At 41.0% G+C, this 26,306-nt stretch overlaps 1 long non-coding RNA gene across 1 annotated transcript in view; it reads left to right on the forward strand.

The window, feature by feature from the left end:
* The window catches only part of LOC311615240, a 974,758-nt gene that overhangs the window by 695,317 nt on the left and 253,135 nt on the right, over positions 1-26,306 (forward strand). Inside the window, exon 2 of the long non-coding RNA XR_014793751.1 lies at positions 8,230-8,302. This is a non-coding gene — a long non-coding RNA (uncharacterized lncRNA). The remainder of the gene's footprint in view (positions 1-8,229; positions 8,303-26,306) is intronic.

Raw genomic sequence — 26,306 nt, forward strand, 5'->3', positions numbered from 1 at the left:
GGGTCCTCTCTCTTTTTTTTCTTGATGAGTCCGGTTAAAGGTTTGTCAATTGCATTTATCTTTGCAAATAACAAACTCTCGGTTTCATTGATTTTTCTGTTGTTGGTTTTTAGACTCTATTTTTAAAACTTCTGCTCTGATCTTTATTATTTCCTTCTCCTCATGTTGGGTTTTGTTTGTTGTTCTACTTCTAATTCCAATAGGTGTAAAATTAGATTGCTTATTTGAAAATTTTCTTGTTTTTTTGAGGTAGCCCTATAATGCTATGTATTTCCCTCTTATTACTGCTTTCACTGAGCCTCATAGATTTTGGGTGGTTGTGTCCTCATTTTAATTTATTTCAAGATACCTTTTGACTTATTCCTTGATCTCATTGTTAGCACGTTCATTGTTTAGTAACATGTTATTTAGCCTCCCTGTCTTTGTGTATTTTTTCTTTTTTTCTCCAGTGACTGCTTTCTAATTTCACACCATTGTGGTCAGAAAAGATGCTTGACCTTCCTTCTGTTTTCTTTTGAGAAGTGTCTATTTAGATCAGTTGATCATTTTTTAATTGGGTTGTTTATCTTCTTTTTGTTAAGCTGCATGAGTCCCCTATAAATGTTGGAGATTAAACCCTAATTGTTGATATCATTGGCAAATATGTTCTCCCATGCAGTGGGCTTTCTTGTTGTTTTATTTATGGTTTCTTTTTCTGTGAAAAAGCTTTTTATTTTGATGTAGTCCCATTTGTTTATTTTCTTTTTAGTTTCCATTGCCCTAGGAGCAGTATCAGTGAAGAAAATGCTTCGTCATATGTCAGAGATTTTTCTGCCTATGGATTCCTCTAGTATTTTTATGGTTTCTCATATTATGTTTAAGTCCTTTATCCATTTTGAGGGTTTTTTTTTTTTGTTTTTTTTTTTTTGTTTTTTTTTTTGGTGTGTGTGTGTGTGTGTGTATGGTATAAATTGGTGGTCTAGGTTCTTTTTTTTTGCACGTCCAATTTTTCCATCACCGTTTATTGAAGAGACTGTCTTGACTCCATTGTATGTTCATGCCTCCTTTATCAAATATTAATTGAGCGTAGTGATTTGGGTCGATTTCTGGGTTCTCTATTCTATTCCATTGATCTATATGTCTGTTCTTGTGCCAATACCAGACAGTTTTGAGAACAGTGGCTTTGTAATACAGCTTGAAATCTGGTATTGAGATCCCACCTACTTTTTTCTTCTTTCTCAGGATTGCTGTAGCTATTCAGGATATTTTTTTTTATTCCAGATGAATTTTTGGAAAGTTTGTTCTAGGTCTGTGAAATATGCTGTTGGTATTTTAATGGGAAGTACATTGAATTTATAGGTTTCTTTGGGTAGTATGGACATTTTGATGATGTTGATTCTACCAATCCACGAACATGGTATGTTCTTCCATTTGTTTATGTCCTCCTCTATCTCTTTTTTTCAGTGTTGTGTAGTTTTCCATGTATAGGTCTTTTACCTCCTTAGTTAAATTTATTCCTAGGTATCTTAATTTTTTTGGTCTGATGGTAAATGGTGTTTCTTTTTTAGTATCTCTTTCTGTAAGTTCATTATTGGTGTATAGAAATGCTATAGATTTCTTGGCATTAACTTTGTATCCTGCTACATTGCCAAAAAAAGACAGAAGGAAGGCCAAGAGACATACGAAAGCCTACTCAAAGTCACTAATCATCAGAGAGATGCAAATCAAAACAACAATGCAGTACCATCTCACACCTGTAAGAATGGCTATCATCAACAAGTCAACAAATGACAAGTGCTGGCGAGGTTGTGGAGAAAAAGGAACCCTCGTGCACTGCTGGTGGGAATGTAGACTGGTGCACACTGTGGAGAACAGCATGGAGTTTCCTCAAAAAACTACAAATGGAACTCCCATTTGACTCAGTGATCCTACGTCTAGGAATATATCCCAAGAAACTAGAAGCATGAATCAGAAAGGATATATGCTCCCCTATGTTCATAGCAGCACAATTCCCCATAGCTAAGATTTGGAAAAAGCCTAAGTGCCCATCAGCAAATGAGTGGATTAAAACCTGTGGTACATATACACAATGGAATACTATGCTGTGGTTTAAAAGAATGAGTTTTTAACCATTTTCAACAACATGGATGGAGATGGAGAGCATTATGCTAAGTGAAATAAGCCAGGCAGAGAAAGATAAATATCACATGATCTCACTCATTTGTGGAATATAATGAAAAACATAATCCAATGAACAAAAATAGATCCAGAGACAGAGAAACATCAATCAGAAAGCCAAACCTCAGGGAAGATAGGGGACAGTGGGGGTAATGGGGAGAGATCAACCAAAGGACTTATCTGCATGCATATAAGCCTAATGAATGAACATAGACAACAGGGGGGTGGGGGCATGAATGGAAGGTGGAGGATAATGTGGGAATAAGGACACATATGTAATACCTTAATCGATAAAGACATTAAAAAAAAGAAAAGAAAAGATGCTTGATATGATTGTAATCTTAAATTTATTGAGACTTATTTTTTGAATGAACATGCAGTCTATCCTAGAAAATGTTCACATGCACTTGAAAAGAATGTATATTCTGCTGCTGCTTTGTGGTAAAACACTTTGAAGATATCAATTAATTCCATGTGATCGAATATGTCATTTAAAGCCACTGTTTTCTTGTTGATTTTCTGTCTGGAAGATATACCTATTTATGTTAATGGAGTGTTAAAATCCCCTCTATGACTGTATTACTGTTGATATCTCCCTTTATGTCCATCAAGATTTGCCTTATCTATATATTTAGGTTGGTTGCATAAATGTTTACAAGCGTTATATCCTCTTGTTGAATTGTTCCTTTATCATATATAGTGTCATTTTTTGTCTCTTAGTACAGCCCATGTTTTGATGTCTATTTTTCCATTTTCATGAAATATATTTTTTCCATCCCTTTAATTTCAGCCTGTGTGTGTGTGTGTGTGTGTGTGTGTGTGTGTGTGTCTTTCATTTTGAGGTGGGTCTTTACTAGATAGCATATATATGGGTCTTTTTTTTTTTTAATTTTCAGCTACCTTATGTCTTCTAATTGGAACATTTATTATTATTATTATTATTGTTGTTGTTGTTGTTGTTGTTATTGATTGGAGCATATAAGCCACTTACTTTTAAATTGATTATTGATAGGTATGTATTTATTGCCATTTTATTCTTTTAACTATGTTCCTTTTTTATTTTTCTCTTCATCTTCTTTTTAAAGAAGACCCTTTAACATTTCTTGTAGTACTGGTGGTAATGAACTCCTTTAGCTTTTACTTATCTGGGGAGATCTTTATTTCTTCTTTAATTTTAAATGCTAGCCTTACTGGGTAAAGTAGTCTTGGTTGTGGGTCCTTGTTTTCATCACTTTTACTATTTTCATGCCAACCCATTTTGCCCTGAAAGGTTTCTGTTGAGAAATCAGCTGAGAGTCTAATGGGAGCTACCTTGTATTATCTAACTTTCTTTCTCTTGCTGTTTTTAATATTCCCTCCTTGTCTTTAACTTTTGTCATTTCAATTATGATGTGTCTTGGTGTGGCCTCTTTGGGTTCATCTTATTTAGGACTCAGCATTTCCTAGACTTGTGTGTCTTTTTTTTCTCACCGTGTTAAAAAAATTTTCAGTCATTGTTTCATAAAATAGGTTCTCAATCTTTCACTTATTTTTTCTTCTTCTTGTAAGCCTATGATATGGTTTGTTTGCTGTATATTGTCTCAACGGTCCCTTCAACTATCCTCATTTAAAATTTTTTTTTTCTTTTTGCTGCTCTGATTGGGTGTTTCCTGCCAACTTTTCCAAATTGCTGATGCAATCCTCTGCTTCATCAAAAGTAACTGTATTTTTCATTTCAGGTATTGTATTCTTCAGTTCTGAATGGTTCTTTGCTATGGCTTTTATGTTCTTTTACATGCTGTTGAAGTTCCCACAAATTTCTTGAGCAACCTTATACCCACTTTTTGAACTCTATTTTTATAAATGGCTTTCCTACATTGTATTTATAATAGCTCTTTACCTGGATATTTTTCCTGTTCTTTAATTTGGGGAATCTTTCTTTGTCTCCACTTTAGCTTACTTTTTGTGTTTGTGTTTGTTTTTATGTATTAGATAGATGTGCTATGAGTCCCAGTCTTGGTTGGGTGGTATTATGTAGTAGAAGGCCTATGAAACCCAGTGGTCTCCTTGATCCCCTGAGCTGGTTGCTCTAGGAATGATCCTTTGTGTTGTGTGAGTCCTCCTGTTGCAATTCTTTATTGCTATTGGCCCATTTGTGCATGACATTGACCCTCAGCTTTGCTGACTGCGAGTGTGATTCCTGGTCACAGTGTATGAGCTGCTGTTCAGGTGCTGATCACAAGAAATAGATTTTGCCTCTGCAGCATCTTGTTCTGGCTAAGATCTTCCTCTGGTTTTGCTGCTTGTAAAGCTAATTGGATCCTGCTCTGGTGTTGTCTGAAAGTGGCTAATTAGTGTGTTGGTTCTGGAGCTTCTTGGGAAGTCCTCTGGTGTAGGTCAACTCAGATGCTTCCTGTGACTTGCCCTGGGCAATTTGTTTGGGGCTACAAAGCAATCTGCAGTTTGTGGATGCCTCTTCTGGGCCTGGATGTGCATATGAAGGACCATGTTGCACACCTAGGCTGTTTTTCACCAGTACTAAGCCTGGGGGCAGGTTAACAAAAGTCCCAAGGCACCCCAAGATCTGCCTCTCCATGTCTCTGGCTACCAACTGCCTATTAGATTCAGTCACTGAAATAGCCTTTGACAGTACTTGAGTTGCATGAAGTAGGTTCTCATTTACTAGTAGTCGCCAGGTAGGATGTGTGGTGTTCACCAGATTGATACAGGTTCAAACTCAGTGCAATGTTGTGTCTGAGGTCACTCAACAAAAGTCCCCGGCTATACCAAGTCTAGGTGCTGCATGCTTGGCACACCTTTGTGGTTGGTCAGTGTCTCAGAGAGCTTTCAAGGTGAGGCCATCAGAATTTATCAGGCTCAAACAGACCAATATGTGGCTATTTGAAGGGAGAGCTCTGTACTAATAGGGTATGTGAGAAATAATGGCCCACATCCTTGAGCTACACAACTCAGGCTGTCCCAGATTTTTCCAGGAGCTGGATCTCAGCTGGGTGGGGCCACTAGGAGGAGGATGGAGCTCACAGATTTCCCTGTGTGGGAGGGGCCAGTCAGACCTGGGGGAAGTGTGGGGTGGTGGCCCCCAGAACCACACAATTCAGTCTGTCCCTGATTCTATCTAGACCTTGGCAGAGCGAAGCCACCAGGAGTCAGGAGCCTGAGGAGTAAGGCTAGCAGGTCTCATGTGTGGGGGAAGTGCCTGTCAGGTTCATGGGAAAATGGCAGTATTGGTCCAAAACCACACAACTCAGTCATTAACACTTCCTGAATTGGCAGGGGTGCCTCTACACTTGGCCAAGCCAGCTGACTCCTCAGCAGGGCATAAGATCCACTGTTTGGGATGGCAGGGAGCCCAGAGGGTTGGGTTATTGCATTCCTATAGGCTGATGGAATATGGAGGGGCATGCTTCATCCAAGAAAGATGGCATCTGTGGTATGGGAGAATAACTCAGTTCATGAATTCTGGCAGCTGTCCATTTAGCTCTCTCCCTAAAGCCACAGACACCAGTCTCTCTTCATGTGACTGTTATCTGTTACACCCTACCCCCAACCAGAGCCCAGAGTGAGTGGCTGCAAATGAGATTTTGTGTGTTGGCTCTTTTAGATTGTTCCTGTGTCTCTAGAGTACCCCCACCTCTACCTGGCAAACAGAAACCCTGGTGGTTTTTATATCCAGATATTATGTGGGTGTTTCTTCCCATGTCTGGTGCTCTGGACTGCGGAGCTGAGCTTGGGATTGAGACTCCATGCTTTTCAAGGGGAACCCCCTGCAACTGAGATATCTCTTTAAAATCTCAGCCACTACCTGTGGGAGTGGAGCCAACCCTTTTCACATTACTGCCCCTTCTACCAGTTTTAATGTGGCTTCTTCTATAAATCCTTAGTTATAAGACTTCTTTGCAGCTAATCTTCAGTTGATTGCTCTATATTTTATTTGTAATTCCAGGTTGGTTCTGGAATGGGTGAGTGAAACTTCTACCTACTCTGCCACCATCTTGGAACCTTTGCCTCTCCCCTGAATACTCTTTGATTTTTAAACTTGCCTGAATCTATAACACTACCATCATATTTTGCAACCAGTAGTTTTGGCATCCCAGTGTGTCCCAGGACTCATTAAAATTTCTGGACCATTCTTGAATCTGTAAAGCTTCCTTAGGGATTGGCATGCTGTCCTAATAGCTTCTGGATCTTATGACAGTCAAATATGACTAATGATTGGGGTTCTCAAATTTGAGCTTTAAGACTAAATTTTACCAAATTGAGGTCCAATGATACCTTGAGTGTTCCAAAAGCTCAAGGGTTGATAACTCCAATTAATAGAACAATCTGATTATTTACAGATCAAATGTTTTGTTCAGAACACTGTACTAGATACTGTGAAGAAAAGAAAGAGCTTAAGGGGCAGAAGGGTTGGGCTTGTGTTTAGAGCCTAAGATATGGCAGATAGTTGTTTTTATCTAACTACACTGAGCCCTTTATGGACAGAGCCATATCTATTAATATATTCCCAGCCCTGAATCAGTGAGATTGGGTTAAATGTAAGGATGAGTGATGTGAGCATATTTTCAAGTTGTTCACCTATTCTGAAAACAGAGTGGCCCAAACAGTCCAACTATATGAGGTTTAGGTGAGTTGGTTGCCAGTTAATGGCAGTCATGGTATTCTCTTCTTACTTTCTTCATGGAGGGGCTGTTCAGAACCTTAAAGCAAATTTTTGCAAAATGCTTTCAGATTCCTCAATTCAATGTGCTAATTATTATTATAGTTGTTATTATTATTGTTAAGGGATGAATATATGTGTTATAAAATAGAGAGCAATGGATTTTATACTTAAATGAGGCAAACCTAATTTGAATTTGTAAGTTAAATAATTTAGAACTGATCCAAATGAGATATGCTGCAAGTAAGACCATATTTCAAATTAATAAGTTAGAAACATATCCCATTACTTTTCTCAGTCTTAGTAAACACATTTGTTTATTATGGATTGAAGGAAATGAGAGGACAGACAAAAGAGTTTTGAAAGGAGGAGAGAGAAACTCATTGAGAGGAGAATTTATTGAAAAAAAGGAGCACAGAGCAGAGGCTGAGAACTTGGCTCCTCTGAGGTTATCACTCAGGCTTGAGGAAAATCATCTTGAGTTTATACTCCCTTTATAGTATCTTCTTAGACCAATGGTTCTTGACAGCCAACTATAGATGAAGGCTGCCCACCCCTCGGGGTCTCTCCCTACTTGTAGGAATCCCATGGCAGGATGAAAACACTGCAGATATGTAGACTTTCTCAAAGCACCCAGGATGCCCTGGGAATACAAAATTGCACAGCCTTTTTCCATTTTTATTCCTTTTTTGGGTTTTGTGAGTGTTGTTGGATGGTGTTGTGTTGTGGGGAAGTATGTACTCTAGATACAAACAAACAAACAAACAAACAAACAAAAAACAAACTAACAATGATTTGCCTAATGCCAAAATATTATGGACAAAGTGATGAACAAAATCTTAAATTTAGCATCCAGCTGTTTACTTGCTATGAAGCTAAACAGCCACACATTCCCAAAGATGGAGCTGCATGTAGACAGGTAGATAAAACATCTGGATGACAGTTTGAAATGGTGTTCACTTTTCAACTAACTGCTTTGGCAGCTTATGGAGCTTGCTTGAACCTCAGGTATATATAGCAAGCAAGCCACACAGGAAGAAAGATTCCAGGGAGTTATGACAAAAGGAAAGCAGAGGCAATTTCTGAGCTAAGATAAATGCTTGTAACCTATTGATCAGAAGGACTTCTTTAGGTTTTATAGCATGTCTGCAATTTTCCATATTTTCTATAGTAAGGGCAAAGCAGAAGAGACATTCTGCTCGGGGGAAAAAAAAGGTTTCACAAAGCCCTTTCTTGTGCCTCCACCAGTGAGAAAAGTGGGCAAGTGAAGTTCACACTTTATTAGAGTCTTCCTATGTCCTATTCTGCCACACCCTCTTCTTCACTATTTTTGTTACTTGCCTACACTGCAGTAAAGTGGTACATGGCCTGCAACTGGTAGTAATTGCAACTCTCCAAATAAGAAAAGCAGAAAGGCAGCTGGTAAAAAAAAAAAAAAAAAAAAAAAAAAAAAAAAAAAAAAAAAAAAAAAAAAAAAAAAGGCATAAGGTCATGACCAGTAGGAAAACAGAGCATAAGAGCTTGCCAGATTTTCAAAGCTAGGGCTCCCTTTGGCATGAGTGCCATTCTCAACCTACACTCTGTTGGCAGAGTGTGATGGAGTTGGTGAATTTCCAAGCTCCACTGAATTATGCCAAAAACCTTGTGGATAAGCTTGTTGCAGAGCAAGCTGCATCTGAGGGAGGTCAGCTGCCCTGGCCTGAGTGAGACTCTTGCCTCCTGCACTAACACATTTGCACATTAACAAGGCAGGCCTTGTTATCCAGTTATCAGGCAGGTACACCTGTCTCTTTCATTGCCGTGAACCTGGGCTACATAGTGAGTCACCTCAAGACTTGTGAGACATCCACCTAAGCAACATAGCAATATTGTATTAACCCCCGTTTCCTGGGATCTATTGGCAAGACCATCTTTGAGGAAACACTACCTGATCCCTTCCAAGGTTGGCGTTGCCAACCAAACTAATACTGGCTACTCTTTTATTGCTTGGCTTGAATTCAGGATAATTCCTCCATTCCTCCTCTACTAGAAAGATATGATTATGAAGCAGGAACAACCTAATTATGGAGAATTCTTCCCTCGTATTTATCTCTAAGGAATCTGTTGCTTTCTTGGGCTTCTGTCAATATCTCTGCTCTTCTATATCTTGCTTTTTAAAGTCTTGCTTTAATGGGGACTTTGAACCCAGGAACTTTTGCTCCCTCTACATATCCTTGAAAATCACAAAATTCTAAAGTAAGCATTAGGACATCACCACTAACTCCTGTTCACTTCTTTTTAACATGTTCTACAATAATCACAATCGTAGCAGCAACTACCAAAGGCATCCACATGCTTCCAATTTTTCTACTAGCCTCGGTTGACTTTATCAATTCTATGATTCTTTATCTCCTAGGGAAACCCAGTGCATCTTCATTTCTGTGACTATCAGAGTTACTTTCTATAAGTCATAACATTAATAATTCAGAAAGGCTTCTGTACTGAGCATGTTGCTCCACTGTCACCCTACCACCTGGGTGGGTCCTGGCTCTGTTCTTTCCTATGGATTAATACAAACCGATAAGCAGCTGGGACACACATACATCCAATTTTCAGGAACATTCTTTACTGTGGAGAAGTAAACATACAGACATACAATCAGTCTCTGTCTCAGACTCAGTCTCAGTTTCTGTCTCTTTCTATCTTCCAAACACAGAAAAAAAAGTGATTTGGAAGCTCTTAAAGGGTTTTCCTTTTGGCAGGGTAGGGCAGGCTTTGGAGGCACTGTAGAAAACCAAAAAATGTATCCATTTGAAAAGGATTCAAGATGGCTGCCCACAGGACTGCAGGCTGCTGGATAGTGTGAGAGAGAGAACAAAAGGAAAACGCGTGGATGTGCAGAAAGTGTCAGTATTTGTGAGTCAGGGACATCTATACTCTAAGGGACTGTTGGGGTACTGGCAGACCAGCCCCCCATGACCAGGCAGCCTCTACTGTGGCTATCTTTCCCGGATCAGCCAACTCTGCCACAGGGGCTGTGCCATCTTGAAGGGAAGATTAGAACTCTGTGATCAGAGACTGAATGTGATATGAGACTGACAGTGATCAGAACCCCTGAACTCCAACCTCCCCTACCACAGGCACCTGGGAGGTTTGCTCAGGGGGAGACAAATGCACGAATTCGAAGTCAGGCCCTGAGCCTTCTCAAAGAGCAGAAGGAAGCTGAATCAAAGAGCACCAACCTGGAATGGCAAATTAAAGACAGCTGGTATTTCCTAAAGTAAGGTGAGGTTTGGGATCCAGGCTAGAGGAGAAACCTACACAGTGGGAACTAGAGTCTCAGAGAAGGACTGCCCCCCACAAATTTGCGGCTGTTGGGATAAGTGTAGCCCTCAAATGCTGGCAGAAGGGGATTCTAGATATTAACCCACAGCCGGACCGCCACAGAGTCCTGCACAGAGTGGCACACAGAGTGGCTCACATAATTGCACTCAGAGCCAGAGTAGAGAGGCCTTTTATCCCAGGATATTAAGACAGAAGCACTGCCACCCAGGGGCTGTAGCGGAAATTGACTCTTGTGTGCAAAAACAACAAAAAACAGACTGAGAACCAAAGAGAGTGGAGGGATCCCTCTGCTTGAAAATAGGGTTGTGGCTTATGTCATCAGGAAACTTTAATACTGTGCTGGCTACCTGCAAGGAAAAATACATGCCAAGCAGAACAGTGGAGTATATGAATGACCTTCACTACTTCACATTTTTACCTTTTATCTTTTACTTAAGAATCTAATTTTTTTTCTCTCACTCGATTTTACCTAAATTTTTATTATATTTTTATTTTTAACTACTAGGGGCTCAGTGCACAAAATTTGTGCATGGGGTTGGGGGTGTGTGTCCCTCAACCAAGCCTATATGGTCTCTAATCTGGGATACCTCTCACAGTCCAGGACTGCTGGCTCCCAACTGCTCACCTGCCTGCCTGCTTAATTTCCCCTAACTGATTCTGCCTGCCAGCCTGATAACTCCCTAATCACTCCCCTGCAGGCCTGGTCACCCCTAACTGCCGTCCCTTGCCAGCCTGGTCACCCCTAACTGCTCTCCCCTGCAGGCCTGGTCACCCCTAACTGCCCTCTCCTGCCAGACTGATGACCCCCTACTGCCCTCCTTTGCCAGCCTGCCTTCCCTTGCCAGCTTGGTCGCCCCTAACTGTCCTCCCCTGCAGGCCTGGTTGCCCCTAACTGCCCTCTCCTGCTGGCCTGATGACCCCTAACTGCCCTACCCTGTCAGCCTGCTCACCTCTAATTGTCCTTCCTTGCCAGCCTGATGACCCCTAACTGCCCTTCCTTGCCAGCCAGATCGCCCCAAATGCCCTCCCTGGCAGACCAGGTTCCCCCCAACTGCCCTCCCCTGCAGACCTGGTTTCCCTAACTACCCTCCCCTGCTGACCTGGTCACCCCTAACTGCTCTCCCCTGCTGGCTTGGTAACCCTCAATTGCCCTCCCCTGCAGGCCTGGTTCCCCCCAACTGCCCTCCTTTACCGGCCATCTTGTGGTAGCCATCTTGTGTCCACATGGGGGCAGTCATCTTGTGTTTTGGAGTCATTATCAATTTTCATATTACCTCTTTATTATATAGGACTAGTATTAATATTCTTTACCCTTTTATTTTTTTTAAAAAATATTTTATTGATTTTTTACAGAGAGGAAGGGAGAGGGATAGAGTTAGAAATGTCAATGAGAGAGAATCATCAGCCAGCTGCCTCCTGCATACCCTCCACTGGGGATGTGCCCGCAACCAATGTACATGCCCTTGACCGGAATCGAACCTGGGACCTTTCAGTCTGTAGGCTGACACTCTATCCACTGAGACAAACCGGTTTCTGCTTTTTACCCATTTTGAAAAGTTTTATTTTATTTTGGGATTAATGCTATACATTCTATTTTGATTTTCCCTTTAGCATTATTTTATTCTATCTCAATTTTTCCTTTATGCCAACACTCTCTTCATCACTTTTACCCCTTTTTGTCCTGTTTCTCTTACCCTGTTCCTGCTTTAATTTTTGTCTACCATTTCTTTTTACTCCCCTTTAAAAATTGATCTTATGCATACATCTAATTTCCTCTCCCCTGCTTCAAACCCATACACACTTCTCTCTTGTCTTTCTTCACTATCCAAATTCTTTCTCCTTCTTTTGCCTTTTTCTTTATTTCTGTCTTATTGTTGTTTGATTAATTATTGGTTAGTTTTTTGTTTGTTTGTTTCTTAGTTTTGCTTCTGTTTTTCCTCTCTGTGCTTTGTTCTCTTCTTCTACTAATAGCTTAACTAATTCCAATCACCAATTCAGGCCTATCTACTGTCTATCCTCCTTTTCCAATAGTAAACAAATACATGGATATATAGATTAAAGGAGGAAATTATATATATATATATATATATATATATATATATATATATAATTTTCTTTTATATATATTTCAAATATATATATATATATATATATATATTTTTTTTCTTTTTTCTTTTTTTGTACTTAGTTTTTTACTTTTCTTCTCATGCAACCATCTCTTTCTACCTTCTCTATACTGAATTGTGGCTAATTCCTCATTCATTCAATTCCTTGACCTTACCTCCTGGAAATAAGCTCTGCCTCCTCAGATTCATCAGGGTGTGGTTTGGAGGTTTGTTTTTTGCATTTTTTGTATTAGTTGTTCTTTGTAGTTTGCATTCTTCTCTGGGTGTTTGTTGTTTCCATTTTTTTCGGATTAGTTGTTGTTTTATTGGAGTTTTCTCTCCATATACATAATTTTCTGCTTCTTTTTTCTTCTATAACTTTTCTCCCTTACATTTTTTCCCTTTTCTCAATATCATTTTTTTGCACCCGTCTCTATTCCCTAATTCTCTTTTCTCTGGTCGTCACCTTTATTTAGGGGCATTAGTATTGTAAATACATTTGTGTTTGGTTTCCTGTGTGTTGTCTTGTTGTGCTGTATTTTGTGCATTTAAGTCAACATAGGAGAGAGAGAGCCACATGACCAGAAATCCCGAGTGGAGCGATCATGGGGAGACAAAGAAACAGCCCACATACAAAAGAAAAGGAGTCACCAGAAAGGGAAGTAAATGAAATGGATGCAAGCAATATGGCAGAAAAAGAATTCAGAGCAATGGTCATAAGGTTGCTGAAAAGGATGGAATACAATTTCAACAATATGTGTAAGAACCAAGAGGAAATAAAGAACAAAGAAGAAACAAAAAATGACATCATTTAATAAAGAACTCAATAGAAAACATCAACAGTGGACTAGAAGAAGTGGAGGACTGCATCAGTGAGCTAGAAGACAAGATAGGAAAAAATACACAAGCAGAGCAGCATCTACCCTGTTTCCCCCAAAATAAGAGTGTCTTATATTAATTTTTTCCTCCCAAAGATGCGCTAGATTTTATTTTCAGGGGATGTCTTTTTTTTCCCTTGTGCTAGGTCTTATTTTCAGAGGATGTCTTATTTTCGGGGAAACGCGGTAGAAAAAAAATTTTTTTAAATAGGAGAAGAGCCTAAGGAAACTTTGGGACAACATGAAACAAAACAGCATCTACATAATCAGGGTACTAGGAGAGGAAACTGAGCAATGAATAGAAAAGCTGTTGGAAGAAATAATAATAAGAAAAAACTCATACAAGTCCAAGAAGCTGACAGAGTCCCAAACAAGATGATCCCCAAAAGATTGACACCAAGATATATTATAATTAAATTGGCAAACACTAATGGCAAAGTAAGAATCTTTAAGGCTGCCAGAGAGAAACAGAAAGTTACCTACAAATCGACTGATTTCTCAATAGAAACATATCAGGCCACAATGGAATAGAGTGAAATATACAAAATCATGCAAAGCAAGGGTCTGAATCTAAGTATACTGTACCCAGCAAGACTATCAATCAAAATTGAGGGTGAAATCAGGGGCTTCACAGATAAAAAAAGGACTAAGAGAGTTTATTATCACCAAACTAGCAATGCAAGAAATGCTAAAGGGTCTGCTGTAAAAAGAATAGGAAGGGAAGAAGGAACACACGCATAAAGAATAAAAATGGTGACAAACAAGTACCTATCAATAATAACTTTAAATTTAAATGGATTAAATGCCCCAATCAAGAGAAACCAAGATGGTGGCATAGATGTACACCTAAACTGCTGCCTTGCATAGCAATTTCAAAACTACATCTAAAAGACAAAATGTCTATCACCCAGAACCATGGGAAAGCTGGCTGAATGAAAGTTCATCTAGAAGGAAAGAGAAAAGAGCATTGAGATGTTCATAAGTGCTGAAAAGCTGAGGTACGGAGGTGCGTGAATCGGGCTGGTGGCAGGTGACAAGCTCCCGATTACTCTGAACTGAAGTTTCTGGGGAGACGCTGGGGACCCAAATTCCTACAGGGAGAAATCACACTGTATGCTGTCAGGTGAGAGGTGAGGGTCACTTTCTTGCAGAGGTGTGCCTAGCAATCATTGTTTACTGCACTGGAGCACGGGACACAGGGACATGGAAATGCAGAGACGAGATAACGCTGACTGGCAGCCATTGCTGTTTGCCATGCCCTAGCCTAGTGACTCCCTGAGACTCAGCCCGCAATCTACAAACCCACCTAAGCTCCACGCAGCAGCTTTTGCATATAAATGGCCTGCCCTATCACACCTTAACCTAACAAACTGCAGATCTGGTCAGACAGCTCCAAAACCTCCAAACCCCAAGCAAAGAGGATAAAACTTCAGTTCTCGCTGTATGTAGCAGACCTGCACCCCATTGGAGATACAGAAGCTAGCGTATCTAGTGATTAGTCGAGACAACACCAGATTTCAACTATTCACATCCATAAGTGACACATTCAAGAGGCAGACTCAGTGAGCACTAAAGCCCTATTGAAACAAGTCCTATCCCATAAGCATCTCTCCATCACAGCAGGTTCTCACAGCCAATTGGCCTGGAAGTCAATTCCTCCCAGTGACACCAACAACAATCAGGATTTAACTAAAACAAGGCTGTACACACTGCCCACAAAGGGGTGTACCAAGAGTGTCCACCTAAGGCCGACCCATAGGGCCATATAGGACACATAGCACACAAAGCCACCTTACCAACTCAGGGAAGCAGTTAAAATGCGGAGACAAAGAAACAGATCACAAACGAAAGAAATGGAGGAAAACAAATGACTGGATATAGAGTTCAAACCCACGGTTATAAGGTTTTTCAAGAATTTCCTAGAAAAGGCTGATAAATTTAGCAAGACCCTCCAGGATATGAAAAAGAAATTAAATCAACTAGAAATTAAACATACACTGACTGAAATAAAAACTATTATACAGAGACCCAACAGCAGACTAGAGGAATGCAAGAATCAAGTAAAATATTTGAAATAAAAGAAACAAAAAACACTCAACTAGGAAAGAAAAAAGAAAAAAGAATCCAAAAAGTTGAAGATAGTGTAAGATGCCTCTGGAACAACTTCAAGTGTACCAATATCTGATATGGTGGTTCCATAAGAAAAGAGAGTGCAAAATATTGAAAACCTATTTGAAGAAATAATGACTGAAAACTTCCCCTACCTTGTGAAAGAAATAGACTTTCAAGTCCAGGAAATGCACAGAACCTCAAACAAAAGGAATCCAAAAAGATCACACCAAGACACATCATAATTAAGATAACAAGGGCAAAAGACAAAGAAAGAATATTAAAAGGAGCAAGAGAAAAACAGTTACCTACAAGGGAGCACCCATACTACTGTCAGCTGATTTCTAAACCGAAACTATGCAGGCCAGATGGGAATTGCAAGAAATATTCAAAGTGATGAATAGCAAGAACCTACAAGCAAGATTATTCTACCCAGCAAAGCTATCATTCAGAATTGAAGGTCAGATAAAGAGCTTCACAGATAAGAAAAAAGAGTTCATCACCACCAAACCAGTATTATATGAAATGCTGAAAGGTATTCTTTCAGAAGAGGATGAAGAAGAAAAAGGAAAATATAAAAATTATGAACAACAAATACATATCTATTAACAAGTGAATCTAAAAATCAAGTGAATTAAAAATCTGAGGAACAGAATAAACTGGTGAATATAATAGAATCAGGGGTATAGAATAGGAGGGAATTGATAATTCTCAGGGGGAAAGGGTGTGGGTTGTGGGGAAGTGACTGGACAAAAACTGTACACCTATGGATAAGGACAGTGGTGGGAAGGTAAGGGCAGAGAATGGGGTGGGAATAATAAAGATTTATTAAATTAAATAAAAACTTCAATCAAAAGACATAGGGTAATGGATTCTATAAGAAAACATGACCCATATATCTGCTGTCTACAGGAAACCCACCCCAGAACAAAGACTCACACAGTCTGATGGTGAATGGATGGAAAAAGGTTTTTCAGGTGAATGGAAATTAAAAAATATAATCTGGGGTAACAATACTTATAGCCAACAAATTAGACCTGAAGGTGAAGGACATAACAAGAGATAAGGAAGGCCAGTTCATAATACTAAAGGGAGCAATTCAACAAAAAGATATAATTCTGATAAACATATATGCACCCAATGTAGGAGCATTCAAATACATAAAAATAAAAAAATAAAAAATAAAAAAACAAAGAACCCGCACACTACTGGAAGATATCAAGGGAGAGGTTGACAGCAATATAGTCATAGTAGGGGACTTTAATACCACATGAACACCACTAAAGAAATCCTCTAAACAAAAAAATCAGCAAAAAAAAACAACAAAACACAAAAAACAAACAAACAAACAAACAAACAAAAAAAAACACACACAGCAATCCTAAATGAATCACTAGACTAGATGGAATTAATTGACATCTTTAGAACATTCCACCACAAAGAATCGGATATTCAATGATAGACCACATATTGTGGCACAGGCAAAATCTCTTCCAATTCAAGAAGATAGAAATCATATCAATCATCTTCTCAGATCACAATGGCATAAAACTATAAATCAACTACAATAACCCCCTACCCCCCCAAAAAAAAATCAAATACCTGGAGGCTAAATAAAATGCTTTTAAACAATGATTGGATTCCCAAAGACATCAAAGAAGAAATAAAAAGCATCATGGCAACAAATGACAATGAAAACACAACAATCCAAAATCTAAATACACACTTTTCAAAAGAGGACATTCAGAAAGCCAAGAGACATAAGAAAACATGCTCAAAGTCACTAATCATCTGAGAGACACAAATAATAACAACAATGAGGTACCATCTCACACCTGTCAGAATGGCTATCATCAACAAACCAACAAATGACCAGTGCTAGACAGGATGCAGAGAAAAAGGAACCCTCCTGCACTGCTGGTGGGAATGCAGAGTGGTGCAGCCACTGTGAAAGATACTATGGAGATTCCTCAAAAAGTTAAAAATGGAACTCTCATTTGACCCAGTAATCTCACTTCTAGTACTATAGACCCAGTAATCCCACTTCTAGGACTATATTTAAAGAAACCAGAACCACAAATCAGAAAGGATATATCAACTCCTATGTTCATAGTAGCACAATTTAAATAGCTAAGATTTGGAAACAGCCTAAATACCAATCTTCAGATGAATGGATTAGAAAACTGATACATCTACACAATGCAATACTAAGCTGCTATAAAAAAGAAGGAATTCTTACCATTTGCAACAGCATGGATGGAACTGGAGAGCATTATGCTACGTGAAATAAGTCAGTCAATGAAAGAAAAATATCACATGATCTCATTCATTTATGGATAATATAAAGAAAATTATAAACTGATGGACAAAAATAGATACTGAGGCAGAGCAGTATTTAACAGATTGTCAAAATACAGTAGGAGGGCTGGGGCGGGTTGGGGGTGCAGAGGTAAGAGATCGACCAAAGGACTTGTATGCATGCATATAAGCATAACCAATGGATGCATGATAAGGGGGGTAGGCAAAACTGGGGAAAGGTCAATGGGGTAAAAGGAGACATATGTACCACTCTTTGAACAGAAAGTATTTCAAAACGTTCTGGAATTGATGGTATTACTGGGTGACATCACAAATAAATACAAAAAAGTATTTGTAATACTTTAAGCAATAAAAAAAATAAATAAAACCTTTCCATTCTTAAGAATATGTTGGAGTTTGCAGCAAAAGACACAGAAGCAGTCTTACTATCATTGGCTGTGTTTGGTAGTGCCTTTCCAGCATTATAGATGGATGGGGCTTAGGCCCGTGGTTGGCAAACTGCGGCTCTCGAGCCACATGCGGCCCGTTGGCTCTTTGAGTGTGGCTCTTCCACAAAATACCACTGCCTGGGCGAGTCTATTTTGAAGAAGTGGCATTAGAAGAAATTTAAGTTTAAAAAATTTGCTCTCAAAAGAAATTTCAATTGTTGTACTGTTGATATTTGGCTCTGTTGACTAATGAGTTTGCCGATCACTGGCTTAGGCCGTTTACACTCACTCTTTTGGAACACCTTGACAGAAGGCAGGCTTCTGTGGGCTGTGGAAATATGGAATAGATTGAAGCCAATTGGATTAAAAGTAGATTTGACCTCTGATCTGTCATCATTAGCACTTGTGCTTTAATCAACATTTTAATTAATCACAGTGGCCTTGGAAGGATGTGCAAATCACAAAAATTCTCAAGAAGAGCACTCAAAAAAATTCAAAAGGCTTGTTCTAAATCCAAGAGCTCCCAGATATCTCATTTATCTCATTAAATATCCTATGTTGATGTCACCCAGTAATACCATCTATTCCAGAATGTTTCAGCCCTTCTTTTAGTAAGATAGATTCAACTTACAAAAGACCCAGAGTATCTATGAATGATTCTCATCCACTGCCACAATCATGGAAGCTGTTAGGGGAAAACTTGAGTCCTTTAGATTGTCCAGTGGCATCATGGAGGAAGGAAACATGCCATGAAAGTGTTATATACCTAGTAGCTCCTTTGGCATGTTTCCAAAAATCCACCACTCACCAAACCTTCCTAAAAGTTATCACTTCATCTGATTATTTTCCCTAAAATTTCACCAACTGGGGTTTATTTGGGGTTGACAAACCTCCTCTTTCAATAACAGATGTACCTTTTGGAGGGTAAGGGGCAATTAGTCATATAATGAAGGTGAACTAAGCTAGATGTCCAGGAGGACAAAAAAGTTTCATTTTGATTGGAACAAGGAGAAATAGCAAAGTTGTTAGTTTTTAGGAATGGATGCTCATGATGGTCAGATTCTACCACTTAAAATATTTGCTTTGTATTTTTCTTAGACCCCCTCACCCCAAAAATGGGAAGAAAGAATCCCTTTTCTTCTGCTCCCAGGACCCTGGGCCTCTTCTAGAACTGTAATATAATTCTGCTCCATGTGGGATAAATAAGCCTATGTGGGCTGGCCTAGAAACCTGACCACCACATATTTAACACTCTTTCTCTGAAGCAATGCATTCCGATGTCCAAATCGGTAACTTACAAATGTTTTGGACATACGTCGTTATATGTTGAGGACTACCTGTATATTAACATGTCTCCCTTTTTGTGAAATTTGTAAAAAAATCTTGTAAATAGCAACATCTAATTATGTAAACCTGACGAATATAATAATGTTTAATTGTTCAGTGATTTAGGAAACTTTAGCAATTTGCAAATTGTTTGTGGAATAGAATGGTGTTGAGTCGTTTGGAAACATTCATATTGAAATCCTGTGAATGACCTAAAATGGAGAAAATATACTTACTGTGTTTTCTTTTTACCACCCAGGAGTAAAATGACCCAAGATTGAAATCTTCTCTTGGTAAGGAATGGAAAAGCTCACTCTTGTTCAACAAATTGTTATGCCTGGGCTAGAAATTAGTGAATGACTATACCTAGGAGGATGACCAATCTCCAGTGTTATTCAAGCCTAATTACAGTGTAAAGGCCTCTGGGAAGTAATTTATTATTGTTATTTTATTTTTAATTAAATTTATTTTGGTGATATTGGTTAATCTTGGAAGTAACTTTAATAAGCTTTTTTCATTACATAGCCATCATGCGAAAAGTTGTTTGAATGTAAAGGATAATGAATGTGAACCCTAAGGAATGGAAAGGACTACTTCCAAGTAGGGCCACTTCAAAATAGCAGGCACAACTAGGACTAAGATAAGAAGGTCTCTATTTTCACAGAAAAAAGTAGGAGGTACTTTGTTTTATTTTTCATTTTGTTTGAATTTCTAGAAAGTATTTAGAGAGCATAATCAATAACTCAGATACTATGAGATTAGTGCCCAGAAAAACATCTTCTTGCAAACATACACCTGAATTTCAGTCCACTGTGACCTCAGTTGGCTGGAATGCACAGGAGATAAGGGGAAGAAAAGAGTCTGGCTAATTGTGTTGTTTGGATAACTGAGAGCTAAGAAGTTTGTTTTCTTATTGCTTAGTATTCAAAATCTTTCCATAACTGTTGTGGCCTCTTTTATTGTCTAAGGAAGGATAATTTAGGCAAGATAATTGAATTTCCTTGCTAGATAAGTGAGTATATCAGTGGACCTCACAGTCATAGTCAGAGATTTAAAGATGTTACCAAGGTAAAATATATATAAGTAGTGGATTGAATTGGGAAATTCCCTTAAAGTTTTTTAATTTCCCTGCCTTTCCCCCTGCCCACTGGCCTTTCAAATCCCTACCCTTTTCAACATTTGTTTTTACTTAATTATGCTTTTAGTTTTGCAGATTCTACTTTCAAGGGGTTATTGGCAGTGGTTTAAGTCACTGGCATGTTTAAAGTAGCTAAATAAGCTTTCTTCCCTTTTATTATAAAAAACTAGAGACCTAGTGTGTGAATTAGTTCATGGGTGGAGTTCCTCAGTCTGGTCAGTGATCAGGGCCGCCAATTGGAGCCATCTCTCCCAGTCCCCATCCAGGCCACAAGAGGTTGGATGGCCAGGGGGGAGGGGCTTTAGGAGGTTGGCCAGTGGGGGAGGGAGGGACTGTAGGAGGTTGGCCGGCTGGCCTCCCGATTGGGGCCATCAGGGAGGTTGGCCAGCCAGGAGGAGGGGCTCCAAGAGGTTGGCTGTGGGAGTACACTGACCACCAGAGGGCAGCTCCTGAGTTGAGTGTCTGCTCTCTGGTGATCAGTGTGTGTCATAGTGAGTGGTTGACCAGCCATTCCAGTTGTTCAGTCATTCAATCACTTAGGCTTTTATATATACACTAGAGGCCCGGTGCACGAAATTCATGCATGGGGGTCCCTCAGTCCAACCTGCACCCTCTACAATCCAGGAGCTCTCAGGGGGTGTCCTACTGATGGTTTAGGCCCACTCCCCATGGCTCTCTGCGGGCCTGGAGGTTTTGCTACAGCCATGGAGATGAAACCCCCATACCCTGCTCTCCACTCTCTGCCTGCCTCACCATGCGCCATGTGAAGGAAGCCCCAATGCCCTGCAGTGTGCTCTGTCTGCCAGGCCTGGGGGCTTCGCCGACACCGACACACTAAGGAAGCCCCCATCCCCTGTTGTCCTAGCTCTGTCTATGGGGCCTGTGATATTCCCACAACCACCTTTCTAAGGAAGCCCCCAAGTCCTGCTGTCTGGGCTCTGTCTGCCATGTCTAGGGACTTCCCCACCACTGCAGCACTAAGGAAGCTCCGAAGCCCTGCTGTTTAGGCTCTGTCTGCTGGGCCTGGGGGTGTTCCTACTGCCTCTGCTCTAAGGAAGCCTCCAAGCCCTGCTGTCTGGGCTCTCTCTGTCAAGTCTTGGGACTTCCCTGCCACTGTCACATTAACGAAGCCCTCAAGCCCTGCTGTCCTGGCTCTGTCTGCTGTGCCTGAGGGTGTTCCTGCAACCTCTGTGCTAAGGAAGCCCCCAAGCCCTGCTGCCTGGGCTCTGTTTGTTGGGCCTAGGGCTTCCCCACTGCCACTGCACTAAGGAAGCTTCCATGCCCTGCTGTCTGGGCTCTGACTGCCAGGCCTGGGGGTGCTCCTATTGTCACCATGCTAAGGAAGCCCCCAAGCCCTGCTGTCTGGGCTCTGACTGATGGGCCTAGGGGTGCTCATGTCGCCACCACACTAAGGAAGTTCCCAAGCCCTGCTGTCTGGCCATGTTTGCTGGGCCTGGATCTTCCCTGCTGCCTCACTAAAGAAGCCTCCATGCCCTGCTATTCAGGCTCTGATTGCCATGTCTAGGGCGGATCAAAAACCCTTCTGGAGGTGGATCCAGCCTTGCTGCTCCCATGGACAGGCCACACACTCCAGCAGCAGTGGGCGCTGCCATCTTGTGGCTATGGGGGCTGCCATTATTGTCCCGAAGTGATAGTTAATTTGCATATTACTCTATTATTAGATAGAACTAGAGGCCTGGTGCATGAAATTTGTGCGCGGGGAGGTGTGTCCCTCAGCCCAGCCTGCACCCTCTCCAATCTGGGACCCCTCTAGGGCAGTCGGACATCCCTCTCACAATCCACTACTGCTGTCTCCCAACTATTCACCTGCCTGCCTCCTGATTGCCTCTAACCTCTTCTGCCTGCCTGCCAGACTGATCATTCCCTAACCACTTCCCTGCCAGACTGATTGCCCCCAACTGCCCTCCCCTGCAGGCCTGGTCCCTCCCTAACTGCTCTCCCCTGCAGAGCTGGGTCCCCCCCACCCCCAACTGCCCTTCCCTATAGGCCCGGTCACCCCAAACTTCCCTTCTCTGCTGGCCTGGTCACCCTTAACTGCCCTCCTCTGAAGGCTTGATCACCACCAACTGCCCTCCCTTGCAGGCCTGGTCCCTCCCAACTTTCCTCCCCTGCTGGCCATCTTGTGGTGGCCATCTTATGTCCACATGGGGCAGCCATCTTTGACCACATGGGGCAGCCATGTTGTGTGTTGGAGTGATGATAAATTTGCATATTACTCTTTTATTAGAAAGGACTAGAGGTCCATTGCAGGAAGATTCCTGCAATAGGGCTTACTGCGGCGGTCTCTGCCACCCCACCTGCTTCCCTCCCTTCTCCACCACCCTGCCTGCTTCCCTCTTTATTCTGCCACCTTGCCTATTTCCCTCCCTTCTCTTCTGCCCTACCTGCTTCCCTCCAGTCTCTACTGCCCTTCCTGCTTCTCTGCAGCTTCGCTCCCTTCTGCAGCAATTGACTTCCTTCTATGCTGTCTTCAGTCTTTGCTCTGTGCCTGGTTATGCAAATTAACCACCATGTTGGTTGTGTTGATTTGCATGTTCACTCCTGATTGGCTGGTGGGTGTGACTTGTGGGCCGTAGCTGAGGTATGGTCAATTTGCATGTTTCTCTTTTATTCGATAAAACTAGGGGCACAAATTTTGTGCATTGTTGCGGGGGGTCCCTCAGCCCAGTCTGCCCTCTCTTACAGACTGGGAGCCCTCAGGAGATGCCCCACTGACAGGCCCACTGGGGAGTGGGCCTAAGCCACACAGTCTGGCTTCCCTCTGCAAGAGGTGACCGGGCTTATCAGGGGAAGGTACCAGCACCATCACTCTGCTGCTGCAGCCACTTCCAGCCACCACAGCTGCCAAGGTGTTTTCATCAAAACGGACTCCACTCTCTTCACCATGAAAAAATGACAACTTTCTTTAGGCATTTTCAAGATGTGTCTTTCATAGGATATGACATTTCTTTCATTTTTTAAAAATCCTCATCTGAGGATATTTTTTCATTGATTTTTAGAGAGTGTGGAAGGGAGAGGGAGGGACAGAGAGAAACATCAAAGTGAGAGGGACACTTTAATTGGTTGCCTCCTGCATGATCCCTGACTTGGGCCCTGGCCAGGCAGGAGCCTGCTACCTAGGTACATGCCCTTGATCAGAATCAAACCTGAATCCTTCAGTCAGCAGGCCAAGACTCTATCCACTGAGCAAAACTGGCTAGGGCAGGATATGACATTTCTTAGCTCCTCCAGCAGTAGACCTTCGTTTTTTCCTCCAGGGGTGTGGTGCAAAACCCTAGATCATCTTCTTGGATTCTTATTACCCAAGTTACCAAGAACACTGCAAGTGTTGGTGTACAGGGAGCTTAGCTAATGAGTGGTCATAAAAGTTTTTTACACTTGAACTGTTTTTGGCTCAGTGGATAGAATGTCAGCCTGCAGACTGAAGGGTTCCAGGTTTGATTCCTATTAAGGGCATGTACCTTAGTTGGGAGAACATCCCCAGTGGGGAGTGTGCAGACAGCAGCCGATTGATGTTTCTCTCTCATCGATGTTTCTGACTGTCCATCCCTTTCCCCTCTTCTCTGTAAAAATTGATTAAAATATATTTTTTAAAAGAAAATAAAAGGTATTTCGTCTTCAGCTCATGAACAGAAGACCCCCTGTGTTGTTTCCACTGGGTTAGGGGGTGTATCCCCACAGCTTAGTGGGGCACACCCCAAGGCCAGCAGCCAGCCCCATGTTGTGGGTGCTGGTTTGGGGATGTGGACCTGGGCCACTGCTTGGTGCCGGCGCATGCACAAGTGGCCACAGGATTGGTGATGTGGCAGATGTTCTCACCGCATCCCCAGCTGCTTGGTGCCTGTGCCCTTAGGCCCAGAGTGTCCAGGGGCATTTTGGGACCCTGACTGCTTGGGGCCTATGTGCAGGGCTACAGGCTAGGAGTGGTCTAGGTCCCAAGGATATTCCCAGGACCCAGGCCTTTCAGCACCTGTGTATGCAAATTAACCTACCATCTTTGGCGGGTTCATTTGCATACTCACTACTGATTGGCTGGTGGGTGTTGCAGAGGTACAATTAATTCGCATCTTTCTCTTTTATTAGTGTGGATATAGCTAATCTCTTTACTAAAACAACTGAACTCAAATACATTAGCTAATAATGCAGTTAATTCCTTTAGAATAGGGGTGTCGAACTCAATCAGAGAAGGGGCCAAAATCTAAAATCCAGCCTAAATCGTGGGCCGAATGGTTTACTGAACAGTCATAAACTGACAATGTCATAAACTGACAGCGGAGTGCAGTGATGACAGCGCGGTGCGGGCCACATTGCAAGGCCTGGCGGGCTGGATTTGGCCCGCGGGCCTTGTGTTTGACACATGTGCTTTAGAACAAGCTTTTTTTTTTTTTTTTAATATATTTTATTGATTTTTTTCAGAGAGGAAGGGAGAGGGATAGAGAGCTAGAAACATCGATGAGAGATAGACATCAACCAGCTGCCTCCTGCACACTCCCTACTGGGGATGTGCCCGCAACCAATGTACATGCCCTTGACCAGAATCGAACCTGGGACCCTTCAGTCTACAGACTGAAGCTCTATTCACCGAGCCAAACGGTTTCGGATAGAACAAGCCTTTTTAAAGAAAGAATATCTAAAGTATAATTTGATACTTTCCTCATTAATATTATTATTTTTTCATTATTAACTCACTGAATATGAGCTTCAAATCCAAAACTCTTCCCAGCAGCTTTCCCTACACCTTTAATCAAAGCGCCCCACGACTCTTTACAGAAGCTAATTTCTCTCAGCCTCAGGTGGTATATTTACTATGCTGAAGCTGTTCAAGAGGGTACAGGTAAGGCAGAAGTTGCCTTTCAGACTTCTTGAGTTTCTAATTCTCTTGTCTAGACACGTCAGAGAAGAGTGAAAATCATCTCTACTCATGGCAAGATCTCAGTCAAAAGCTAATCTTTTAAGAATTCTAGAGAGAAACAAGGTCTAGGAATTGTTCAGGAAAATTACTAACTAACTCAAAACAGGACTTTAGTTATCCTAGAGGAAATAATACTGCACTCTAGTAGGAATGGGGAATGATTGTTGGGAGCAAGGAAATGCGGGTGTAGGTATAGATTAGGATTTCCCCAAATGTGATCTAGTCCTTTATACCCAGAACTGTAGCCCAAGGGCTAGGCCTGTAGAATAAGGACTGACATCCAGTCTTTTATTGAATAACAAGATCCTTGAAGGTGATACTTAGCTCTCTGTCTGATCCTATCCCTTATTTTCCTCTTTGGTATTTCTCTAGTTCAGCATGTCAACCAAACCTACCTTATCTAGGCTACTAATCCTGTCTTGTTCATGATCACATCTTGACTTGATCCTGTCATGAACTCCTATCTAAAACCAATCTATCCTTTCTTGAATTCTTTTTTCATTAAGGCCTTCTGCATTGACCCAAACTAAGCTCTCTTCCATTTGCTTTAGTATTTTAATTATTTGTGGGGAAGCAAAACACTCTCTATTCCCATGTACCATTTCACTTATCTAGTGGAGTATAGCCTTATTCCTACATACAAGTAAATATTTTTATTTATTCACCTGATACTACTAGCATGTTGGCTTGAGTTGGTGGTTAAGAGAGACAACAGCGATTTTTTTCCACAGTTGTTTTTCTAAGTAGCTTATATTCCCCATCCAAAACAAAATATTTAGAAAACAACAAAATTTTCAAACAAAGTCAAATTAGTTTTATCACATCACTTGTTTTCTTGTGATTTACTTCTCAAAATAGATTATTGGTAAAAGAAAGCTAATGCTAATAAATTGCAATCTAGGTTCTGTTTATTGAGTTTTTACTTTACTTTA

Source organism: Pipistrellus hanaki (genome assembly GCF_964339955.1).
Source record: "Pipistrellus hanaki genome assembly, chromosome: X".
Lineage (NCBI taxonomy): Eukaryota > Metazoa > Chordata > Mammalia > Chiroptera > Vespertilionidae > Pipistrellus > Pipistrellus hanaki.